The 26170-nt window shown below is 39.1% G+C and overlaps 1 protein-coding gene and 1 long non-coding RNA gene across 4 annotated transcripts in view; both read right to left on the reverse strand.

The window, feature by feature from the left end:
• The window catches only part of CTNNB1 (catenin beta 1), a 39173-nt gene extending 19499 nt beyond the window's left edge, over nt 1-19674 (reverse strand). For 2 of the 3 annotated variants that reach the window (XM_077865654.1, XM_077865653.1), the window contains exon 1: nt 19497-19674. The gene's annotated coding sequence lies outside the window, so the exon portion shown is untranslated. Of the gene's footprint in view, nt 1-18653; nt 18673-19496 lie in introns of those variants that run through there. The other variant, XM_077865655.1, reaches the window with a different exon arrangement.
• Nucleotides 19675-21711: 2037 nt separating this feature from the next.
• On the reverse strand, nt 21712-24369 carry LOC144294088 (uncharacterized). Its single transcript, XR_013361493.1, has 3 exons — nt 24176-24369; nt 23410-23489; nt 21712-23148 (listed from the first exon to the last, which is right to left on the reverse strand). It is a non-coding gene; the product is annotated as an uncharacterized LOC144294088 (long non-coding RNA).
• Nucleotides 24370-26170: the final 1801 nt, after the last annotated feature.

Here is a 26170-nt window from a genome sequence, read left to right on the forward strand (position 1 = left end):
AAATTTAATGCATCCCCCCCCCCCAAATTCTCAGATTTCTTCAGCAGTGAAAATGAATGATTCTTAAGTTCATTTGGAATTGAAGTATAAAGATAATAATAAAAAAAAAAAGACTGAAATAACTATCAGATACTAAAATACATTATAAATCAACAGCCACAGCAATTAAAGATCTGTGTATTTGGGATATGAATGGCTAAGAGAGTACTGTGATCAAACACCAAGATATAATATGGTAATTTAATAAATGAAAGGGGTAATACTTCAAGTAATGGGAGGCAGGATTATGTATTAGGTGGGCTTATCTTCTAAAAAAATTTCTTTTATCCTGTTTTCATCTATTTTTATTTCACTATATTAAAATTAAACCTACATTCATCAAATATTTACATGTAGGAAATAAAGCAATGAGATAAAACAAGATATATAAGCAAGGGCAGTATATACAGAAATAAACAATGGTAAGAAGCCAAATATAAGCATGACTTGAAACTCTGAAACCAGAAGGATCATTTGTGTACATAAAATGTTTAAATTCTACGCAAAAAACCCACTGCATACAAAGTCATTTAAAAAATGACATGCTGATCACAAGACAGGTGAATATGATTAAAGACATTAGTATACAAAAAACTAAGGAAAATTATTAAGAAAATAAAAATCAGAGGAAGAGCAGGAACCATCGTTTCAAAGGAAAAATAGAAAATAAGCAATAAATATACACATATAATTGAAACTAATTTTTTTGCTTATCCAACTGGCAAAGATTGAAAAGATTAATACCCACTGCTAAGAATATACAGTTGACCCTTGAACAACAAGGATTGGAACTGCATGGTCCACTTACATATGATTTTTTTTTTTTTTAATCTTGATGCATGTACTCTTTAACCCTCACCTCCAATTTCACCCATCCCCACCCCCCACTCTGATAACGATCAGTTTGTTTTCTATGGTTAAGAGTGTTCCTTGGTTTGTCTTTTTTTTCCCTTTGCTCATTTGTTTTTTCAAATTCCACATGAGTGAGATCATATGGTATATCGTTCTCTGACTTATTTCACCTAGCATTATGCTCTTTAGCTCTCTCCATGTTGTTGCAGATGGCAAGATTTCATTCTTTTTAGGGCTCAATAATATTCCATTATATATATAAACTACATCTTTATCCAGTATCTATCAATGGACACTTGGTCTGCTTCCATTGTTTGGCTATTGTAAATAATGCTGCTATAAACATAGGGGTGCATATATCTTCTCAAATTTGTATTTCTGTATTCTTTGGGTAAATACCCAGTACTGGAATTACTAGATCATATGGTAGTTCTATTTTTAATTTTTTGAGGAAACTCCATACTGCTTTCCACAGTGGCTATACCAGTTTGCATTTCCACCAACAGCGCAAGAGGGTTCCTTTTTCTCCACATCCTTGCCAACATTTGTTTCTTGTATACATGGATTTTTTTAATAGTACAGTACTGTAATAAATGTGTTTCCTCTTAGGATTTTCTTCACATTTTCTTTCCCGTAGCTTACTTTATGGTAAGAATACAATATATAATACATACAACAAACTTTTAATCATCTGTTTATATTATTGGTAAGGCTTTTTTTTGTTTGTTTGTTTCTATCAACAGTAGGCTATTAGCAAGCTAAGCTTTGGAGGAATCAAAGTTATACAGAGACTTTGGACTGCATGGGGTCTGATGTCCCTAATTCCCACATTATTCAAGAGTTAACTGTAGTTAAACTGGCAGAAACTTTTTGGAAGTTGGCACTACCCATTATATATAAACACCCTCTCACTCTGAAATTCCATTTTTATATATTTTTTAAGTTTTTAATTTTTAAAAAAGATTTTATTTATTTATTCATGAGAGATAGAGAGAGAGAGAGAGAGAAAGAGAGAGGCAGAGACACAGGCAGAGGCAGAAGCAGACTCCATGCAGGGAGCTTGACGTGGGACTTGACCCTGGGTCTCCAGGATCATGCCCCAGGGCCAAAGGCAGGCGCTAAACCTCTGAGCCACCTGGGCTGCCCGCATTTTTAAAATATAAATGTAATCTGCAGGAATATTCACAGAAGCATGCCAAGAGGTCTACACAGTGAAGCATTCATAGAAATTGCTGGAAATTACCCAAATGCTCATCAACAAGGGAATAAATAAAAATAATTTATCCATTAAATGAAATATATTTTAATAACTGAACAAATTTAACACCTTTCATGTTACTGGCATTGCAATAACAGTGACGAAGAGTCACAGAATCAAGCTCATACATCTAGTAAAGCTTGCATTATTAGAAATTTAAGCAATAAAAACAAAACTTAAAGAGAACCGTTGTGAAGGAAATAAAGAAGGTGAGAACAGTGACTGGTTGAGGAGAAGGGCAACTCTAGGTAAGAGTGAGGTATGATGGAGGAACATTTGAGCAGAAGAGGAGTTGCAGCCAGCCAACTAAAGAAGGGGAAGAACACTTCATGCAGAGAAAATGTGTAAAGAAAGGTATGAACTTTGGGAAAGGTACTACAGATCACCAGCATAATGAGAAGTGAGGGAACTATGAAACGAGGAAAAGACCAGATCAATAAGGATGTTGAATGAAATCCAAAGTGCACTAGGAAGCCACTGGAGGTGAATGTACTGTGATTTAGGCCTTTTACAGTTCACTCTAGTGTCTGTATGTTAAAAAGATGGTAGGGGACCTGGGTGGCTCAGTCAGTTAAGTACCTGACTCTTGGTGTCAGCTCAGGTCATGTTATCAGGGTATTGAGATCAAGCCCTGCATCAGGCTCTGCACTTAGCAGAGTCTGCTTGAGATTCTCTCTCTCCCTCACCTTTTGCCCTTCCCCCTGCTCTCATTTTCTTTCTAAAATAAGTAAATGAAAATCCTTTAAAAAGAAAAAAAAAAGATGACGAGAGACCAAAAGAAAAGCAGGGAAGCCAATCAGGAAGCCACTAGAAATTGTACATCATCCAAGTGAGAAGGGGTAGTGGATAACTATGTAGCCATTAGAAAGAATGAAAAAAGATACATAGGGAAAAAAATCAACACATATTTAATATGCACAGCATTTGCAAATTTTAAGATATCTTTGAATACACTCCCAGAATTAAATTTATATAAAGAAAACATTAGTATTAGAAATGATGCCTGCCCAAAAAAACTTATCATTTAGCCCCATTATGTGTTAACCAGTGATAGCATTAAGGAAATGTTTTTAAGCATAAAAGGTAAGTGGCCTATAAAAAAGACTTTCTGCTAAAGAAATGTAGAACCTTCTCAGGCAACCATTAGTAAAGGCAAAACAACAACAAAACCAAAAAACTTAAATCAAACTTACTGCATTTCAAAATATTTTGACAAATGAAATTTAATTTTATCAATAATTTTCCTATTTTCAGTAATTTAATACAGATTTTCATTCAGTTCTTTTTCTATCAAAATGGCACTATTCTAAGCATCACAATGTAATGACAGATTTGACGGACTTATTTTAAATATATTTTACAACATAATTTTAGGATATTGCCTTGTAGTATCTGGTAAACATCTAATTCTGCCCTTGACATATTTAATATTGTATCATATTTAAATGCTTAATAATTTTAGTTCTGAATCTAATGTTACCTCACTGAATCTTCCTAGAAACCTTATAATGTCTACATCATTTGCCAAATTATCAGATTAAAAGCCTGACTAGCAGCAGTTAATTTCAGAGTATAACTAATAAACAGCTCAGTATTTCACAATGTTGCAGATCAATGCAAGAGAAAGGTTAGGAAAAAATACATTCTTCCAATAGAGATTACAAGAAAAAGAAATACATCTAAGATGTGAATCATTATATGCTTCATACTTTGACTCTGTGCCTAGCTAGATAGCACTACTGCTGATAAAAAAATGAAAAATTTTCAAACATGAGTATATTATGCCAAGGAGATAGGAGTTTCTTTCAAGAAAGAATTTATTTCTAGATGTTAATCTCTAGGTTCAGGTTATAGACAGAATTAATGGCAGGGACTCACTGACTTCTAGAAGTAATTAATGCATTGCTTTATATTCCTTAGCAATAACCTTCCTCTTTTTCACTTGTTATAAGTTTCCCACCATACAGCACACAGGCCTTAAAAAAAAAGTTCAATGTGTGAACTCTGTGAGGGCTAGGGCTGTATCTTTAGTTTCTCATTGTATCTAACAAGTGCTTAGCACATAGTAAGTTTTTAAATATTTGATGGACTGAATGTGCCCATAAGAAAATGTTTAAAAACTAAGCTTAGGAAAAATGAAATGTAATATAAGGCTATAGCCAACAATTATGTATAACCTATGACACTTCGTAAATACCTTTAGGAACATGAATTTATGAAAAGTGTATCTTATCTGAAACAGGTCAGCAAACTTTTTCTGTAAAGGGCCAGATAGTAATTATTATAGGCTTTGTAGACCATAAAACTGGACTACACCAAAATAAAAAGCTTTGGGCAGCAAAGGAAACCACCAACAAAATGAAAAGGCAACCTACTAAATGGTAGAAAATGTTTTGCAAATGATACATCCAATAAAGGCTTAGTATCCAAAATATACAAAGAACTTACACAACTCAAGACTAAAAAAGCCCCCAAACGTCTAATTAAAAACTAGACAGAGGACCTGAACAAATATTTTTCCAAAGAAGACCTACAGATAGCCAACAGACACATGAAAAGATGCTCAACATCATTAATCATCAGGGAAATGCAAATCAAAACCACAATGTGTATCACCTCACACAAACCAGAATGGCTAATATCAAAAAGACAAACAATAAGTGCTGGCAAGAATATAGAGAAAAGGAAACCCTTGTTCACTGTTGGTGGCAGTGGAAATTGGTGCAACCACTGTGGAAAACAGTATAGAAGATTCCTCAAATAATTACAAATAGAAATATCATATGATCCAGTAACTCTACAACCAGATAGGTATTCAAGGAAAACAAAAACACTACTTGGAAAAGATACATGCACCCCATGTTCACTGCAGCATTATTTACAATAGTCAAGATGTGGGAGCAACCTAAATGTCCATCCACAGGTGAATGGATAAAGATGTGGTATATACACAAACACAATCGAATATTAACTCAGCCATTAAAAAAAAAAAAAAAAAAAGGAATCTTGCCATTCCTAACGACATGGATGCACCTTGCAGGAAGTATGCCAAGTGAACTAATTCAGACAAAGAAAAATACCGTATGATTTCACTTTTATGTGGAATCTAAAAAACAAATGAACAAAAAAACAAACACTCATAAATAAGGGGAACTAGTGGTTGCCAGAGAGAGGGAAGGAGTGGGGGATGGGTGAAATAGTTGAAGTGGATTAAGTAACAAATTCCCAGTTATATATTTGTATTTTTTTCTCAGTTATAAAATAAATACAACCCAGAGATGAAAAGTATAGCATTGGAAACACAGTTGATAATATTGTCATAGTGTTGTATGGTGTCAAACAGTGATTAGGCTTATCATCATGAGCAGTAATGTACAGAACTGTCAAATCACTATGTTGTACACATGAAACACAACACTATATGTCAACTATACCTCAACAATAAGAATGTTTTTTTAAAAAAGATCTTTGTTGCAACTACTCAACTATTACAGTGTGAAAACAGTCACAGACAATATGCACAGTAACAAGCATGGCTGTATTCCAATAAAACTTTACTCATGGAACTGCAAATTTGCAATGTCATGTAGTTTCACATGTCATAAGATCTTGTCCTTCTTTTGACTTTTTAATCAGCCCTTAAAAAACATAAAAATTATTCTTAGTTCTCAGGCCATACAAAAACAGGTGGAAGACAGTAGCTGCCCATTCTCATCTATTTATTACATATTTTCACTGAGAATAAAAAATGAGTTTATATTTTAATTAACTATGTTAAACCTAACGTGAAGACAAGTAACAGAAAGTGGTTTTAAGTAAGTGAATAGGTTACTGAGGTCATATACTGCCTCTGCCTGTATCTTCAGAAACAGGTTATATGAAAAACTAAACTGGTACAAATGACATATGAACACCACATCAAGACCATTTATTTGGGAAAAACATCTCAGGCTATTAAAACCAGCACGGACTAAACCAGAATTTGGCTTCAATATATGTATGGCTCTTAATTTTTTTTTTTTTCTATGAAGACCTCCAAGTTTGTTTGAAGGACCTTTTAAACTGGCTACCAGATCCTTCCAAAGGTTTCAACCTGGAAATTTAAAAAATAGAGAGGACTCTGAGCCATCCCCATGGTTCTCTAACCCAGGAGAGCTGGGACAGGACTCTGGCATTGCATTTTTAAATCTGTTAAAAATGCCATACATGTTGCTCACACTGCAAAGGGCTACCACTGCAGAAGAAGCATATGATCTAACTCTTATGTATATATTAGTCAGCAACTCAACTTAAGTATAAAACGAATGTGACTTCACAGAGTAACCACTCGATGAGCTCCTTAAGAAACACCTCATCAAAAAAATAAAAAAATAAAAATAAACACCTCATCATTAAGACAACACAGATTCTTACTGTAATCTGCTTTTTTAAAAAGATTTTATTTATTGAGAAAGAGTGGAAGCGAGTGCACAAGCAGGGGAGAGGCAGAGGGTAAGGGAGAGAGAGAATCTCAAGCATATTCTAGGCTAAGCACCAGAGCCCCCCATAAGGCTCGATCAATCTCAGGACCCTGAGGATCATGACCTGAGCTAAAATCAAGAGTTGTATGTTTAACTGACAGCCACCCAGGAACCCTGATTCTTACTTCATCTTTAGCAATCTTCTATACCCCACCATGCACATGAAGTTTATGTCACTCTCTCAAACAAAGAACAGTTTTGCTGCCTGTGACAGCCTTACCATAGTAACAGGTTTCATAATCATGAGGCTCTCATATTTAGAAAGAGTAGCAAATTACAGAAAGTAGAGTGAGCTAGAAAGCTTTTACTTCCAAAATGTGACTACTTTTATTATCTCAATACAAAAAAAAAAAAAAAAAAATTTCAAGGAATAGCTCTAAATCTCTGTTCTATTTTTAGTCCAAAAATACACCAGTATGAGTCATAACCTGGAGGTATACAGAATGCCTCACTGGTATATTATCTTGTTTTCTTGATTTGCCAACTCGTGATGTTAATCACGAATTTTCTGTTCCACAAGTTTCCCAACAATTCCTTCATTTTCTCAACAGTTCAAGAACATTGTAATATCAATGGCATAAATATAATATATGTATAAATTTCATTTATTCAACAAATGTTTATGCAAATGCTACAAGCAAGGAGGTGTAATAGATTCTGGGTAGACAGGGGCAATTAAAACACACATGGTCCTTGAATCCTTGATAGGGAGACAGATAATAACTGAATAAACAACTGCAAAGAGCTATAGGTGTATAACTAAGCAACAAGTGGGAGAAGGGAGTAGAATGACACGAGGAAAGTGGAAGGTTCCTACTTAAGAGTGGCCAAAGGCTTCTTGACGGTAACCTTCAAAAGCAGAGACCTGAAAAAGGATGTAAAACACAGCATGTAAGGAATAGAGCAGAACATTCCAGAAACAAGAAATAACATGTGAAGAAGCCCAGAATCATGAAGACCTGATCACTTTTAAGAACAAAACCTTGAAACCAGTGTGTTTAATTATAGTGGAAAAGTGGGTACAATGAGATGAGGCTGAAAATAGCCAAATCATGTAGGGCTCTCTTGCCTTTCATAAGGAATTCATTTTTTTCCCCTAAGTGCTACAGAAAGTCCATGAAAGGTTGCAAGCTGGTAAATAAGAAAATCCCATGGAGTTTTTAAAGATTTTATTTTACTTGAGAGAGTAAGCACGTGCACGGGAAGGAGAAAAAGGGGAGGATGGGGAAAGAATCTCAAGCAGACTCCTGCTGATCTCAGAGCTTGAGGTAGGTCTCAATCCCAGGACCCTGAGATCATCACCTGAGCTGAAACCAAGTGTGTATGTGAATGCTTAATTGACTGAGCCACCCAGATGCCCCAAGATCCACTGAGTTTTTAAAAACTGATTTTGGTTATAATGGAAAAAACTGAAAGGGGACAAGAAATAAAGAAAGGAAACCTATAAAGAAACTATAACAAATAGTCCAGGTGATAGATGGTGGTGGCTTAGGGTAGTCACACAAAGCACAAAAAATACCTACACTGAAGACATACTCTAAAGTATGTCTCTAGTACTAGTACTAGATAGAGTACTAGTACTCTATCTAAAGATAGATTACAATAGGCTGGTTATAATAAATGAGAGAAATTAAAGTAGTATAAGAGGCATTAAAGAAGAATCTTGGGGATGCCTGGGTGGCTCAGTGGTTGAGTGTCTGCCTTAAGCTCAGGGTGTGATCCTGGAGTCCTAGGATCGAGTCCCACATCAGGCTCCCTGCATGGAGCCTGCTTCTCCCTCTGCCTATGTCTCTGCCTCTGTCTCTCTGTGTGTCTCTCAAGAATAAATAAATAAAATCTTAAAAAAAAAAAAAAAGAATCATCATCTTGGGTTGCACAATTAGGTTGTGATACTGAGTTTATCGCTAAAGGGGAAGAGAAGGAGGAATATTTCTAGAACTCCACTGTCCAATACGTTACCTACTTGTCACATGTGGTTATTTACATTTACATCTTATTTTATTAAAAAAATGTAGTTTCTTCAGATTACCATATTTCAAATGCTCAATAGCCACATACTGGACAACCACCACAGAAAATTCAACTGGTGAGTGCTGTCATAGAAGGAAAAACGAAAAAATAAATTAAAAAAAAGATACCAAATGCTAAGCAGTCCAGCAAGACTAAAGCTAAAAAGCATTCACATAGTTGGGTCAACACGCAGGTCCAATAGGGAGCTCTATGGAGCATATTTACTGGAATAACGATAGCAGAACATGAACTAGAATGGGAGATGAAAAGTGGAGACAAATCCATAGGGACACACTGTGAAATGGAGCAGTGAAATAAATGGGGCATTAGCTGGAGGAAAATAAAGGGTGTCCAATTCTAGAACATTCCCCCAGCCAACAAACCTTTATTGAACACCTGTAACTTCCAGACACTCTTCTGGGTACCAGGGACACAAAATTAAGACAAGACCAGGAGAGGAAGAAAGAACAAACAATGTTACTTCAGAGTATAATTAAATGCCACAAACCAAATAAAAGAATATGATGAAATGAAAACGAGTGAACAGAAAGACCTAATGTGGAAGTGATATCTGAACATGAGCCATAAATGACAAGAAGGAACCATCTCTGCAAAGGTCTGGAATATCCAAATGAGGTAATGATTCACTCAGCACTCATTTACCAAGTAACTACTATGTAGTATGACTTTAGGCATTGGGAAGGAACAGTCAAGGGCACAGACAAAAATCCGTCTTTCTGGAGCTTACATTCTGGTAGGCTAAGAAAAAAGAAAACAAAAATAAAATGTGTTATCTATTATGTTACAGAGTGATAAAAGATAAGAAGAAACATAAAGCAAGAAAGGAGATAGGAAGTTAGGGAAGGACTATAATTTCAGACAGGACGGCAAGAAAAAGCCTGAAAGAGGTGACGAAGGGAACCACGTTAGGAGAGCAAGCTTGACCAGTTGGAGGAAAAAACTAAGCACAGAAGAGGATGGGGGAAGTAGTAGGTGATAGTGCTGAAAAGAGGGGCTTGTGCCTTTCCTGAATGAGATGGTAAGCACCTGGAGGTTTCTGGACAGAAAAGTTACATGATCTATTGCTTTAAAAGGATTACTCTGGCTACTGTGTTCCTCTACATTTTAGAGGAACAAAGGTGTAAGCAGGGAGACCTGTGAGAAAGCATGTGCAGTAATCCAGGCAAATGATTACAATGGCATGGCTATGGTAAGAAATGATGAGGTTTGGGATATTTTCAAAGGGAGAACACACAAGATTTGCAGACAGGGTTTAGTTATACTGTGTGAGTCAAGGACAATCAGGTTAGAAGCTTGAGTAACCAGAAAGAATCCGTTGCATTTAGGAACTAAGAGAAGCAGCCTTAGGGGAAACTGGGAACTCAGTTTTAGATACGTTAAGTTTGTGATGTCTCTTAGACACCCCTAATTTTTTTCAAAATAGTTAGGTATTAGCATTAGAGTTCAGGGGAGAAACCCATTCTAGGGATATAAATTTGTAAGTTATCAGCAAAATAATGTTATCTGTTTAAAGCTGTGAAACTAGGTTTTTTTTTGTTTTTTTTTTTTTAAAGGTGGTCCTAAAACAAACTCTTAGCCACATAAACAAAGAGGTCGGAGAGAGAACAGAAAAAGTAAAGGAGACTAAGAAGGAACTGACAATGAAGTACAAAAAAAACCTGCTAGCAGACACGGTGGCCTAGAAGCCAAAGAAAAAGTGTTTCAAGCAACTATGCCAAATGTTACTCATAGAATAAATGAAATGAGGACTAAAATTCTTTAATAATGGTTGCTGGTAGCAGTTCAAAAGAAAAGTGTATATAAGCAAATTTTTTCAAGGTATTTTGTGTAGGTGGTGTGTGAATAGGGAGACAGGAAGAAAAATGTTTTAAAATGAGATAAACACTACAGTTCATCCACAGTGACAGAGAAAGTAAAGGGAACAGTCACAGATATGGGAACATGCAGGAATCCTTTCAATTATTCAATATGCTTAGTGAAATAGAAAACAAGGGCATTAGATGAGTGAGAACAGGGGAGGAGGTACTGGGATGTTTGAGAAAAAAAGAAATACAGTCATAAAAGAGGGTGAACTAACAGAACAGAGACCATTGGGCATGAAGCCAGAAAGGGATGAAGTTGTTGAGAGTATGTACAAGTAAGTGATTATGATTCAGCATGAAATTTCAGCTAGATATAAGTGAGGGTGAAGGATACGGAAAAGCTTGGATAGATTATAGGTTCTGGTGGAGCCGAAGGACTGTTAGAATTCAAAGTATTTACCAGAGGAATAAGACAGCAGGACACTTGAAATGAGATTGGGGAGGCAAGGTATTCTAAGACCTGACAATGGCAACATGTGGACACGATTTAGAGTGAAAAATAAGATCACTGGAGAAGAAACCAAGGAACTAATAAATAGGCCAGAATATTGGAAGCATCTTTTTTATCAAGCCAGACCAGGACACCATAAGCAGCTTGTGCCAGATTATAAATCAACACACTGTTTCCTTTGTGGGGAAAAAAAAAAAAAAAAAAGACTTGCTACGAAAAAAGTCAACTGCACTCAACTAGTGAATTTGGTGACAGGTGATTTATATTCTGGCACAAACCCCTTATCATAATCCATACTAGTAACAAACAGTTCAGACCAGATGACATTTTGAGTATCACTGCTCTACATGAACACTGATATCACCAAGAATTATGACAGAAATAAAGACGACAGTGAGCCAAGCTAATAAAGTGTTCAAGGAAGGAGAGAGAGGACCCTCACTTTTTCTTCTTCTCAAACATCCCAACACTTCCCTAGGAAGTTGGTAGATGACTGAAATAAAGAGTGGTAGTGAGTAGTATAATTTGATGGCATGAGAGTCAAAGTTTGGAGTTCTGGAAAATAATGGTTAAGACGTGACAATGAGAAATAAAAACACTTTCTCTACCTCTTGGTTTAGTAGTAAAAGGTGTGTAAAAAAGGTACTGGGAGAGCTGTAAGCTCAGGGGAGAAGCCAGGTTACAGTGGGAGTAAAAAAGAGAAGGGAACATTCCCAAAATATGCTGAAAATAAAAGGGGTTTGCTGATGACTAGGAGTTATAGAAGGCACACTGAGTGAATTTCAGGAGAATGATAAAAGGTGGCAGATGGGAGACCAAAAAAGCAATGGGATTAGAATCTGGAGGGACAAGGCTAACACAGAAAAGTCAGGTATAACTAAAAGAACAAAATCCTTGAAAAGGCATGGGTCAGGACTGGCCTCTAACCAAGATATACTATTTCCTCCTTTTTAAAGATGGACACTTGATGCAGATTGACAGAGTGGTGAAGGAGTTCCTGCTTAGCTTCAGATGGGCGAGATGGGACTCACATAGAGTGGAGAAGGTTAAATAGTCTTCCTGTCTTAGAGCTTTCTAGAGAAATGTAATATGATCTGGGGTATAAGGCAGAGGGAGAAACCCGAGGCCCTTCAGCATAAAGCCAGGGTAGTCTTCAAGCATAATTAGTAAGTATTCTTAAAAAAAAAAAAAAATCAAATTTTCATATTTCCCAGCTTCCACTTTTGGAATACCAATTTAACTATCATTACTCTGCCTCACAACTGACCCCCAATCTTCAGATATTCCAAGACTTTTAATCTCTTAAACTTTCTAACCCCTCACTTCTTATTCAATGGGAAATAGAATCAGATTGGCACTGATTCAGGACCCAGGAAAAATGACAGCAGAATTAAGGTAGGAAATAATGACATACAGGACAACTATCAGATACAGAATAACAGTTTTACTACATGAATGGATCACAGAAATATTCATAATTAGAAAAACAATATAAACTTAATTTCACAGTCTCATGTGGCTTTTCCAACAGAATATCTTCTATATAAAAAAATAACTAGAGTTGCCAGAATAGAGACTAAACTTACTAACCTATCCAAAGAGTTCTATGTTCACACATACTAGGTTTCCTGTAACATTTAATGTCTTCTCTTGCATCTAACTCAACTATTAAGTAGATTGAAGTAATGTCTGACACTGCTGCAATCTTTCAGCAGCTCAGAAGAGAATTTAACTGTCTAAGCCAACACTTTCTACATAGCGGAATGGAATACAACTTGGGAATCTCCAGTTAGATAGAAAAATGTTTCCAAGACGCCCTTGTTCCTGTTTTACACATATGGCATTCATCTGGTATCTGGGAAAACTCAAAGACAGACTCACTCCCTACATCCTTACCCCCAAACCACTTAATTATACTTAAAAAAAAAAAAAAAAAAAAAAAAGCTTGTAACAACTACCCCTCAGTGTAGCAAATTACTACAATCATTTAAGATCATCTTCAAACTGCATTCCCATGAAATTCTGCAATAAATCTAACTTCTCACACTTTTACATGAAAAACGTACAATAAAATGTATGTATGTATGCACACATACATCACAGCTATTTCAGCTATCCTAAAATCCTTTTAATAAAAGCAGCTTTACAGGCATTTTTAAAAATATCTCCCCCCCATTTTTAAAATAATTATTAAACCTGTTACAAATCAGTTAAAAGGAAACTATCAGTACAGCAATGTGTGAATTATGAAAACAAAACTGTGGGAACATTAATGAAGAAATGGACAGAAAGAAATAGGGGAGAAAATGGGAAGAGCTATGAAGCATTTTCACCCCAGCATTATCCAGCTGTTCACACTATTCAAACTGCTTTGGAGGCAGAGGGGGTAGCCTTTTCAACAAGTTAAAGAGGTAGGAAATTTCTAGAATATTACAAGAGAAATTTTACAGTAAAGTTATATAGGAATAGTGGGAGAGGCCAAGGAGTAAGCATCCCTGAGATAGCTGCTCTGTGAAAACTCCACTGATCAGTTTTGTTTGTATTCTATACCGTATCATATACATACACAACTGTAGCATTATTTTCAGATACTGCATTTTCCCTATGCACTGCATTTTCAGCCCAGACACAGTTTGATTTAAAGACATAGTTTGCAGACTAAACACTCAACTTTTCTAATTCTGGAAATGAAAAACTTCATCTTAGCAACAAAAGATTTAACCAAAATCTATTGAACTGCCTGCATAAACGTATTCTGAGTAGTAGTATGCATTAATTTAAGTAAAGCTTACATTCAATTAACCTTTCATTATCTAAACTTTGCTCTGAAGTTTTGGATTTGGTCTGATAATAGTTTATGTTAAAAGTGTAGACTTCAGATAAAAACCAGGACATGATTTAAAGACATCAATAAAACTTCAGGCTGACAGGACTACGTACACGTAGCTAGAATATGTCCAGCATTTTTAATATCGTCACAGATTAAAGTTTTGGTATCTCTTTTAAAAATGCACTTTAAAAAACTATAATTAAGATGATCGAGTTGTTAGTTCTCCTTTTCCTTGACCAAAACTATAATTCCTAAAAAAAAAAAAAAAAAAAAAAACTATAATTCCTAAATTCAAGTGAGTTTCCCAGATTTCACGAACGAGTTAATACAAAAGTGCTTTTAAGTTCCTAATGATAGAAGGCATTTTCCAAGGACCTAAACATGGCCCTAATAGTTTAATAGTCTTATTTCCTGTTATATGAATCCACAGATTTGTATTATCCTCAGTCATTTAGTAGAATCATTACCATAAGGAACTTACTCTAAATGGGACTACTGAAGATGTTACAAACTGGCAGTAGGTATATTTAATTTGTGCTTAATAGTGTCTTAAAACATGAATTTCACTCACCAACATGTGCAAATCAAAGGATGCACATTATTCTGCAACAACAACAACAACAACACAGATGATGTGGCAACATGAACTATAGTCCACACACACAAGCTGGAACTGAAGACTGGCTACTTAGACTGGACTTACACTCTCCAATTTATTGTATTCCACAAGGTCTCAGTTACCCTATATGGTCTGATCCTAGAAACATGAGTAGCCATTCCCACTAGAATAGAAAACCAATCCTTTATGGCTTTATGAAAGCAATCTTACTTTAGTCACCTATTTGAATGTCAAAAGGTTGTATATTATAGTAATGAAGACAAGCAGCCAATTTCAAGAGATAAATTTAGTTCCTAATAGAATCTTTAAGTAAGCTGTATGTACAAACTTTTTAAAAGAACTTCTACATCCATATCTCATGAAAGTCTTGGAAAACTGGAACAGCAGCTATTCGACCTTAAGAAACAATAAATGATGCAAATACGAAGAAGCAACTTGAACATTAATTCCAAAAATGATCCTTTATGAAAAAACACAATCTATTTTCAATAATTTACATAAAACAAGGCATTCTTGCTGTGTTAAAAAAAAAACTCATAATAATGTATTTCTTGAATAGTAAAAAATCATCAATGTTTTCAAAAAATTAAATTTCAAAGGCAAATGGAGCACGTGATGTCATATTACTTCTCCACAGTCAAGTTTTCGATTTCACTTCAAACAGGCAACATTTTAAAGTTTTTCTAAACTGATTTTCCATAAAATTAATATCTGACTTTCAATTTCAAACTGGATCAGAATCCAGTTTGAAACAAGGATATTTATAAAATAATATTAATAGAAACATAAGAATTTTAATACAGGAATAGGGAGAAAGGTTTTCACTGAAAAATTTAAAGGGCAAAATATTGGCATAGTACATCCCGACCCACAACCTTAGACAATAAGAGCCTATAGTATAACTAGGGCATTATAGTCTAGAGTTGACATACACTGAGCTAGTTTGGTTTCTATTTCTTAACAGAAATATTCCTTGATAATATAACTGAGTTGAGCACTTATTCATGTTTTACTGTGTAACTGATTTTAGACAAATTGACAATTTTTTCTGAGTATTTTAGTTTCTGTAATTCTTTAAGATGACAAAACACATGATCTTTTACCGCCAAATTATTATAGTGAGTTTTTAATTTTATCACCATGATATATTCAACCTACTTAAAGTGGCCTACACTAAATGTAATCCCTAATTTAACTTTGATCTTTCTCCTACAAATATTGGTTGAGATGACATTTTATCAAGCCAATCTTTTAATTACCAGTATTGATATAGATAAGTCACTCTAGAATTCAAGAGGTTTTTTGATTGATGCTTTCTCATCAGAACTATTCAAAAATATATTCCACACAAACTTGATGAGGGGGGGGAAAAATCACAAGCATTACATTATATCCACTGGAGGGCACTCAACATGACCAAAGCATGCAATGAAAACATGCCCTAACACTACTCTCACTCAGCTGCTGCCTCAGATTTGAAGGAGACTCTAGGGGTGGGTAATGACTCTTAAAAGAAGAGGTGCCCACAACTAACAAATTCACAAAGGCAGTTGAACTCTAAAAAGGGGTTCCTAATGTGACTTTCTCTGTTAAGAGCATCTTTTTCTTTAGAGAAAGTAGACTTTATGCATACTTTTTGTTCAGACCTCCGCAGATGGATCTAGGTTTCAAACTCAAGTCAAGCTGTCTCGCATGAAACCCAAAAACAGAAGCAGCATTCTTAAGTAAACAGAGGAAATAAAGAACTTTCTCCTGAGTTTAAATGATGAAAAACTATATGAGTTAGTTCCTGCTCATTTCAAGCAACACAAATCATGTATTTTCCCTTCATGGAACCTAAGTATATACTTATTTTAGCCTAGTTCTCTATCACACAATTAGAACGGTATTACATAAACGATGGTCTGTTAAATAATGAGGACGGATTCTGCAAATCAGTATCCTCTATATAAGGGTACAGGAGGCAACAGCTACATGCTCTGGAATAATCAGAAGCAGTTCCTAGGCTATGTTTACTACTTACTTTTACGGTATAAAAATGTTTTCAGTCGAGCCTATTTCAACAAAAGATATATCCCCAACAATTCCCAGCAAGAGAGCTACTGTAACAAAACAAAGTTAATACAACTAATGTTTTCATAAACGATGTCACAAGTCAGTATGTAGCACTACACAAGAATTTTAAGGCTTTATTAGAAGTTTGTCCTACACAAAAATCATTCAAGCTGGGTTAGCAGTTAAGCATACTTCCAACCAAGCTCAAAAGCTACCACCTACCTGTCTGCAATTATTGATTATCAACAACTAGTAAACCATGAAAGGTTAACAAATTCATGTTATAACTGGACAGATTATGTTCTTTCATTTCAATAACACAAAAGTTTCATTTGACTAAATATACTTAGTCCATTTTTGGCGATTGTAATTTCACTGCTACTTGTAACCATAAAAAAGATATTCAAACTTTTGAGTGATCCACATCCCTAGCTAGATCAACGATAGTTATGCTCCTCTTCCTACCCTCCCAACAATACAAAAGGATATCTACACAGTTTCCTTAAGTGCTACATCTTCAAATACCCTTTGAGAAATCTGCCTACTTCACGTCTTCCCTTCCTATTTGGGGAGGCAAGTACCTATTAAAACAGGCACACAAAACTTTATTTATATGAACAATTTTTATTCTAGTCATAACTAGTAGCAGAAGGAAGCTCAATTCAGCTAGGTAAGTTTTAATATTTGGAGTATACATGCATTCTACATAATCATCTTAGCAAAAGACGAAGATTAACAATTAGTTCAAAAGAAGGAAAACTACAATACTTCTTGACACTTGACGACCAGTGAATGTTTTACTTTATTAACACCTTATTTTTAAAGCTTAGCTTTCTCTGAAAGCTATTTAAAATGACTTCCCAGCCTCTGGAAGAGTTGCAAGCTTAGTACTCCACACAAGGGAGGGCTCTAAGTTGCATGCTATACTAAACTTCCTAGTGCATTTTATTTCCCCTTCAAGGACTTCAGACTTGAATAGTTTCAGCATTCCTTTAATCCTATAGAACAGTCTTCTGCAAGTTTTTCAAGTTACTGTTGCAATCACTTTAGGGCCTTGGCCTTGTACATGGCCTTCGGAACAAAGACTGGGTCAAAGTAATGAATACTGGGTGCAAATTAAGCAAATTTTGAGAAACGATATTCTCAAGTAAACCTTAATGGTACTCTTTGTCTTAAATCTAGAGATTGTGTGGGTTTAAATGTTAAAGTAAAATAAACACTGCAGCAGCCCTGGTTTGGACCCAAAACAAAGCCTCCAAAATAGAAATTTATGTCACTAATTTAAGCAGATACCTAACGGCAGCGTTTTGTACATTTCAAGCTACTCTACTCTTTTGTAGCGCGAAGACGAGGTAACACGAAGATACCTAAGGGTACTCCATGTTCACCAACTGACAATAATGCAAGAGCTTCCTAAATTCCACACAAAATACTTCATAACTTCAGCGATCTGAAAAACATTAGCCTAGACTTTATCAAAGGATAGCCGTCTCTTCAAGTTGATGTCTAGTCTAAGCCACCACTATTCATGACACAAAGCTCTCATTTCATTAAAACCACTCCTCGATTTCCTTTTGCCGACCTCTGCATACCAGCAGGCCAGTCTCTCTTCATTCACGACTCACAAACTCGGGGGGGGGGGGGGGGGCCACAGATGTCTGGAAGATAGAAAGTATGGAGACAATGCTCCCTCCAAAAGGGAACAGAAAACCAAGGAAACAACTACACCCAACTGCCGAAGCTTTTTAAGTTTCGCGGATCCAGGAGCAGGCTTTTTGAGAAGTTCCTAAGTCTCGGTTCAAAATCCTCTCCCCCGAAACAAAACACTCAAAGAAGTTGCAACACTTGAATTCTATGTGGTCGATTTCGCAGCGGGGGTGGGGGTGGGGGGTGGAACTCACCCTGCTGGAAAGAATAGTGCCCTAAAAATCATGTTTAGCTGCCATAATAAAAGTATTTGAATCAATCGTTTTCTACCAACGAGATCCCGAGGCACTCCGAAGCCGAATCCCGCCCTTCCCTTGGCAAGAGCCAGTAAGCCAGGCGCCCCGGCCCCCGCCCGTTCCTACCAGGGTCTCACGCCCACCGCCAGGAACCCCAGCGACCCGGGGTGCGTGGCCCGCCGCTTTCACTCACCTGGCGCGGAACGAGAAAACACACGCGCAGGGCACGGGTCTGTGTGTGCAAGCCTCACTGACGCATCGCGCCGTCTGCGCTAGTAGTTTGGTTCCTCTAAGGTTTAAAGTTGCCTGGATCTAAACAGGCACCAGCGCCAAACTCACGGAGGCAGGGGATAGGAAAACAGTAACAATCCTCTCAAGAATTCCCTTCATTCGCCCCTTTAAGATCGAGACGAAGGAATCCGAGCAGCAAGTCCACTGGCCCTACCGAGCCGGCAGACGGGACCCGGGCGGCGTCCCAGGCCCGGCGCCCGGACCCCAACTCCCCGCGGCGGCCGGGAAGGCGGAGCCCCCGACCCGCGCCCGCGCCCCCACCCCGCCCCCGCCCCCGCCCCCGCCCCTCGCCCCGGCCCGGAGCATCCCGAGGCGCAGGGTCCCTCCCCCAAACTCGGCCGCGGCCCGAGCCCCCGGACGGAAGCCACAGCCGCCCCGCGCCCGCGCCCGCCCCCGCCGGCCCTCCAGCTCCCGGACGCGCCCTCGCGTCGCCCCCTCCCCGCGGCGGCGCCCCCGGGGCCCCGAAGAGCCGCGCGACCGGAACCCGGGCCCGGCCGCCGCCCGCCGCCCGCCGCCCCCCGCCCCCCGGGCACGGCCCGCCCCCGCCGCCTCCCCGGCGCCCCCAGCCCGCGGCCCCCGCGGCCCACCCCGGGCCTCCGCACCGCGCAGGGCCCGGCTCCCCGCCGCCGCCGGGACCGCGCGCCCGCGACGAAGTTTGGCTCGGAAGAGGCAGCGGGAGCAGCCGCGGAAGCGAAGCGAAGCGAAGGGAAGGGAAGGGAAGGGAAAGGAAGGGGCGCCCAAGCACCTCAGGGGGACGGGCTCCTCCCGCCGCTGGCGTCCGACCGTCCTCGGCCTGCGGTGGCGGCTCGGCGGGGGCTGGAGCTGCGCCGCGGACCTTCCTCCGTCTCCGCCTCCCCCTGCGCTGCGCTCCCAGGGCCGGGCCGGCGCGGCTGCCACAGACCGAGAGGCTTAAAATGGCGCCGCACAAGGAGCTCTTATAAGTCGCGCAGGGGCCGCTGTATCCTGCCGCCGCCGGCGCAGCGCGGAGCGTTCCGCCGCGCGAGGACAAGGGGCGGGGCGCCGAGAGCGGCCGAAAGTAGTCCCCGCGCCGCCCCGCCCCGCGCCTCCCCGCGCCGCCCCGCCCCGCCCCGCCCCGCGCCGCCCCGCGCCCGCCGCCCCGCGCCGCCCCGCGCTCGCCGCCGTCCCGCCGCCCGGGGCCGAGGCGGGGCGCCCGCGCGCTCCCCGGCCGCTGCCCGCCGCTCCCCGGCCGCCCCCCGGCGCTCCCCGCGGGACGGGCGGGACACGCGCGAGGTCGCCCGGCGGCGCGGCTCCGCGGGACGGCGGGCGAGGGCGCCGGGGGCCGTGGGGGCGGACGCCCGCTTGCCTCGCGCTGCCCGCTGCCCGCTGCCCGCGGGAGGCGGCCTCTCGGCGCTGGCGCTCGGGGGCGGGGGAGCGCGGCTCGGGCGGCCTGGGCCTCGCGCTCCCCGAGCCGTGCGCCGCCGCGCGGCCCCCCAGGGTCCGGGCCGTGGACCCCGCGCCCCGGCGGGAAGTGAGCCCGGGGCCGGGCCGCCCGCGCCCCCCTCCCCGAGGCCGTGGACTCTCCGGGGAACGGGCGCCCCGTCCGCCGCTCAACAAGTCGCACCGGAGCCAACGACTGGCGGGGACGGATGCGCTCCAGAGCCCCGTCAGTTAGCTTAATTCTTACAGATTCCATTTTTATCTGGCTCCACGGTGCTACTAGCAATAGATTTATTCGTGCGGATGTTTCTTTGGAGGAAATGCATTTCGAAGGTGATACTTTTGAGACATCGATGATGATGTTTATGGAAGGAGTCATCAATTAGGCAGCTTGTGATTTTTTTTTATTTTTGACTAATTTTCGACTCCTCAAAAACACTTCCTAATTCGTCTTAATAGGCCGAAGTTGAGTCCTCATTTCCCTTGGAAAGGTCCCGATTGTCATCCAGCAAGATTGGCATTGATTAAAGCTGAAACAATTATGATCGATCCACTTTGTCTATTGTTGATGCTTATTTTTCCTCCAAAGCAATGGAGAGTGCAAAAAGCAACAGTGAAAGTTGTCTGGAGGCTTTTATCCCTGTAATTAATGCGTGCAAACAATAGGTCTCTATACATAGGTAAGAGCAGAAAACCTACTTATTCACCCCTGGAGTAGCATATGTAGTTTTAGGCAAGCTAACGTTTCAGGGCCAACATGTTCTTTAAATAATTTAAATAAATAGTTTCTTCCCCCGTGTTAAAGATATTTTACTACATACACTGGTAACGCTTAACTGCTATGACCACACTAGTGCAAAAAGTACACGCACTGAGATGATTTTTGGTGAGATCCATTGTCTGGAATTACTTCCTCATTTGTCTCTTTGCTAGTAATTCTGTAGCATTAAATAAGCCAGTGGCGATGAGCTCTGCTAGTCGGAATCCAAACACATTATACAGAAAAAGTTATTTCGTCAAAGCGGTGTTTCTCGTATAAACTCGAATTGTAAATAGCATTTCCAGGCACTGATCCCCCCAATTTTAATCCTCACATATAGTATTAAGGAATATGCAGTTGATTTGACTAGAGTCAGACATTTAAAATCAGATGACTGATTAATCAATAGTTGAAGAATTTTTTTATGGATGTCTCCTTTTTCTATATTCAGTTTCTGTGGTGTTTTTGCTTTTGTTTCTTTGCACTCTCTTAAAACTGGTTAAGACACATTTGCACCATTCGAGCATCTAAGGGATAAACTCTTGTATGTTTGTATTTTTCTTTATTCGGATGCCGAGATAATTGAAGCGTTTTCTATCACTTAGATATCTTGATCTAAATTTGGAATTAAGATTTTTAAATCCCTGCTAATGCTGTAAGCAAACACAATGTTATTAAAGGAAATGTAAAATTTGCAACAATACAGTAAGCTGTTTTTCCCATCAAATTGAAGTGTACTGAAGAATTAGTGGGTAACTAGCATTTAGAAAAATTTGTTGAAGCAAAAAAAAAAAAAAGAAAAATTTGTTGAATGTAACAGATTGCTCAGAATTTTTATTTGCTTCTCTCAAACAACAGAAATTGTCCCAATTGTCTCACCAAAGATATGACATGAATAACTTCTGTGAAATGAAGACAAATGCTAACATTAAGCCAAGGAGAAACAGAAGCATCAAAATACCTGATGAGCTGGTGAAATAAGTGGTTTTGTCAAATTGCTTTTTTCAAAATTGACCTTGGGCAATATGTTTCATAAAAACACTTGGTTATCTTTTTACACCTTTTTCTTCTAGAGCTGGCCATTGGGGTTTGACATAAATTAATCCATTTTAATGCAAAAGACTGCATTAAACAACAGCAACAACAACAACAACAACAAAAATGCAGAAGACAAATGGTTCTAAATTTCAGGCTCTGTGCCTAGAAACCCAAAGTGTCTCCAGCTGGTTTAACAGAGGAAGTATTACTTGTCATGATATTAGACCATTGGCGTATCAAGCAGTGACTACATGGAACCTGAAATGTAAAAGCGCCCCTTCACTAAAACATACACTTTTGAATCACCTTTAGGCACAGAAAAAATGCTCAGATTGTGCGCTTCCAACAGAAACATTAGTCAAGTCAGCACTGGAAAGGAGGCCCATTCACTTTTTGGATAGTTAACTATCAAATCCACTAATTAAACATTTATTGAGCACTAAGACAATGAGCTTCCTTTAGAGAGGGGAGTGAGTGACTGGCTTCTTTTGATTAGGTCCCTTAAATTAATGTATAATTGTGGCTGTTAATCAATCCAACTTAAACGTAAACAGAGACAGTAGAAAATAAGCTGTGAAACGAGGGTGTGGTCTCCTCTGGACTCTATATCCGAATCTCCTTGGGAAGAAACCTCTCCCAGCAGAAAGGTAAGACTAAATAATATTCCATGCATTTATGAATAGTAAGTCCCAATTTCCCTAAGAAGTTCTGTTAAAAATATTTCTTCCTGACAACGTGAGAACACTGGACAATAATCAGATCAGCTTTTCATTTAGCAGCTCATCAAGTGGCTATTTATGGATTGGGACTTTTGATTTGCAATACATCATCTCAGGATTCAGTGTTATCTTTTGATTTCTTTCCAGCTGAACAGGCTAAGTAGTTGTAAATACCTCTTGTCAGACTACATGGTTGGCTATTCTCGCACACAGAAGTAATCTAGGAACCCACTGGGCAAATTCGGGCGGAGAGCCACTGTGGAAAGCTTGCATCGGGTGTGCACTGCAGAGCGAGGGAGGGGCGGTGAAGGTGGTGGGAGGCGATGGCCATGGTGGTGGCTGTGGCAGCAGCAGTGGTAGCTGTGATCATGGCGGCTTCAGTTATGCCAGGAACACGCTTCCTGCTTGGAGTTGCATGTCCTCGAGGCCTTCCTTGGTTTGACACAACAGTCCTTGCCATACTAAGGAAGCACATTTAATGGCTACCATAGAAAGTGTGAAGGAAAAGCAATGGAGACATCATCCATGATATTTAAAGAGCACAAAGGTATATGTTTCTCAGTGTTTCTAAGAAATAAGATAAATACCGCTGCATTGCAAGGAAATCACGCTTTGGAGACATACACACCCCCCCCCACCCACCCACCCCCCACACCCCTCTATTAAAAATTTCAAAATGGTTGCAGATATCTCATTCACAAGAAGGTTAAAGGCGTTTCCCATCGCAAGAAGGATTAACTTACCGGAGGATTCTGGGACTGCAGATGTATACTGCGGCAAAATCCTAAATTCATCGAAAAAAATCATTTCTGGACTCCAGCTGCTAAAAATAATAGAATTATAGTAAATCATGGATAAGATTAAAACAAGCCATTTTCACATTCCAGAGCGTTCGGAAAAAAATGATTCTTTTCTTTTAACTCATTTCTTAAACAATGCAAATTTTAAAGTAGCCTTTCTTTCCAGAGCACGCAGCGCCATGAAATCGATAATTTTTGATCTTTCGGTTAGTAGGCAACATGGTGAGCTATTGCAGGGACTGCAGGCAGCAGACATGTTCTTGTCAGCTAAAAATTTTCATATTGTTTTTGAATCCATTGAGATTTGTAGATGTGATATCACCGGTGTTTTTTGTTTTAGCCTGCACTGGGCTATGGGGACGCAAACTCTCAGTTTATCGACATATACATGTCTATTGCTTTATATATATTAAAAACAGGGAGTCTTACTGGATCTTAAACAAAAAATTATGTAAAAGGAGTGGCTGGTGTGATTATAATCCCATCATGCAGGGTCCACGGTTCCCATTTAGTGAAATTTCGCAGAGGGCAACTTCTTAAGAACATCCCTGCTGTGCAGAGTGAAAAGCATGAACAAACCAAAGACAGAATTCATCTGTGTTTATATTTTACAAACAATGAAAAACCTACTCTTTGTATGCCTCTTTTCCCCCACCTTATTATTTCATGAAAACTGCAGCATTTTCCCCGCCCCCATCCAAACACTCACCACCCCAGCATTGCAGTGTTCCGTCCCTCTTTTGCTTCTCCTTCGTCTTCTTTTTCGCTTTCACAAATTCTGCACGCGCCATCTTTGTGTGGGGTGATTCTTTGCTAATTTCAGTGACCCATTCTCTTACAAATCGGTTCAGAAATAGAAAATTATAGTGCGCTTTGGGGCTTAATTTGCCTAAATTTCTTTCAGTCTTCCCTCCTGACATAGAAAAATGGAAACGACAGGGGGGAAGCCCCCCAAAAAAGAGATATTTCTATTATTTCCATAACCTGTTGTATACAGTGGTGATAAAAAATATTATTAACATAATAGCAACAGCTGCAGCCTAAATAGAAGCTATGAGATAATTAATGTGCTACAACAAATTAATTTGCTGCAGGTGCCTCTGCTGTGAACTGAGTAACCCATGCCATATAAAGTCTAAATACAATTATGATTCCCCCCACACACTAAAGCAAAATACGGAGCAAAATGTCTTGTTCGGTAAATATATGCATGCCTATTGTAAAAAAAATAAAATCCTCCCCAGCCCTTTTCCCCCTTGGCCCCCATCAAGCCATCTCAAATGGTTTAGTCATCAGTGGATAAGTGTGGAGTTGGATCGGGCGTTATGCGTATGTACAGAGGTGGAGGGGATGGCATTTTTAAGCATGTGGAGGTTTTGTCCTAAGTCTTAGTTGGAAAACGTATGGACCAGCTACAGATTTCTTTTAAAAAAAATTAGAGATAGTTTATAAAATTTAAGAGCTCGATTGGTTTTATAACAAAAATTAGGTAGATTCATGTGTACAGCTAAATGAAAAATAACAGTGTTGAGCAGTTGTCCATCTGAATTAATTTTTAAAAAAATCATCTATCCTATAAAAGAAATGTGTTTGTGGTGTGGCACTCTTCATTGATGCAGAAGAGAATTCTTTTTTTTTTTTTTTTTTTACTCTCACTTGCTGTCAAGTTGAGCATTTATGGATAATGGTTGCTGGTTATATCACAAGTATGTGCCAGAAATACACTGCGTCAAAGCAGCTCGGACAGGGACCTGGGGAAGGTCACAATGCCAGAAGCAAATGTCCGTTTTCTGTTTTGTACCACTCAGCAAAAAAATACCTTTGGGCCTAGGAAGGTGGAGGAACATACAGATTGAAACTTTTTTAACTTCCTGACTAAAAAATGCTCTTTTGGAGTAAGGACCTAGTCATTTCTGACTTTTCTTCCAGGAATGCCACTGAAAGAGATGACATTTTGTTTTCATTGCAGCCTTGGTTTGTTGTCTGTTAAAAGCAAGAAACTATATATTTTTATCATGGTCTAAGTATTCAAGGCTCTTGGTTATTGGAATCTATTTTATTGGATGATCTTACATTTCAATTCTAAATCTTGGAATAAATTCAATTAATTTCTTAAATAATGGACAGAGTTCTATAGTATTTTGATTTGACTTTGCAGAAATTTTAGTTCTGGGAGACAATATAAGATTATTCAAACAGAACACTATTCCAACTATCCCTAGAAGGGACACTGCATGTGCACAAGTTTTCTTTAAAATAGATTTTATTTCTCATATTTCTTTTGGGTGGACAAGAGGTACTTGTCACTATCATTCTGATGCGGAGGTGCCGTACATTTGTCCTACCATTTCTCATGCAGTGACGGGCATGCATTTTACTCCATCTTTCTTTTGTTTATACCAAAGCCATCTTCACATCTGCTCATATTTTGAATTTACAATTAGAGAATTTGAGTTGGTGGAGGGAAAGAAAAAGAAACAAAGACCCCTGGTTTTCTTTTAAAATGAGAAGAAAGAAATTCCTTGGTAAAAATGAGAAAAGTTGACAAGTATGCAATATATACATCTCCTCCAGGGTTTTCCAGTAATTTTATGTCAGCTGACTGTGTCATTCCACACAAATGTAACTCTCTGAAATCATATCGTTCTATAAAATTGTGATTTTGAAATCAATTAGGGAAAAGAAAAAAACTGCTTTTATTTCT

Source organism: Canis aureus, chromosome 22, assembly GCF_053574225.1.
Source record: "Canis aureus isolate CA01 chromosome 22, VMU_Caureus_v.1.0, whole genome shotgun sequence".
NCBI lineage: Eukaryota > Metazoa > Chordata > Mammalia > Carnivora > Canidae > Canis > Canis aureus.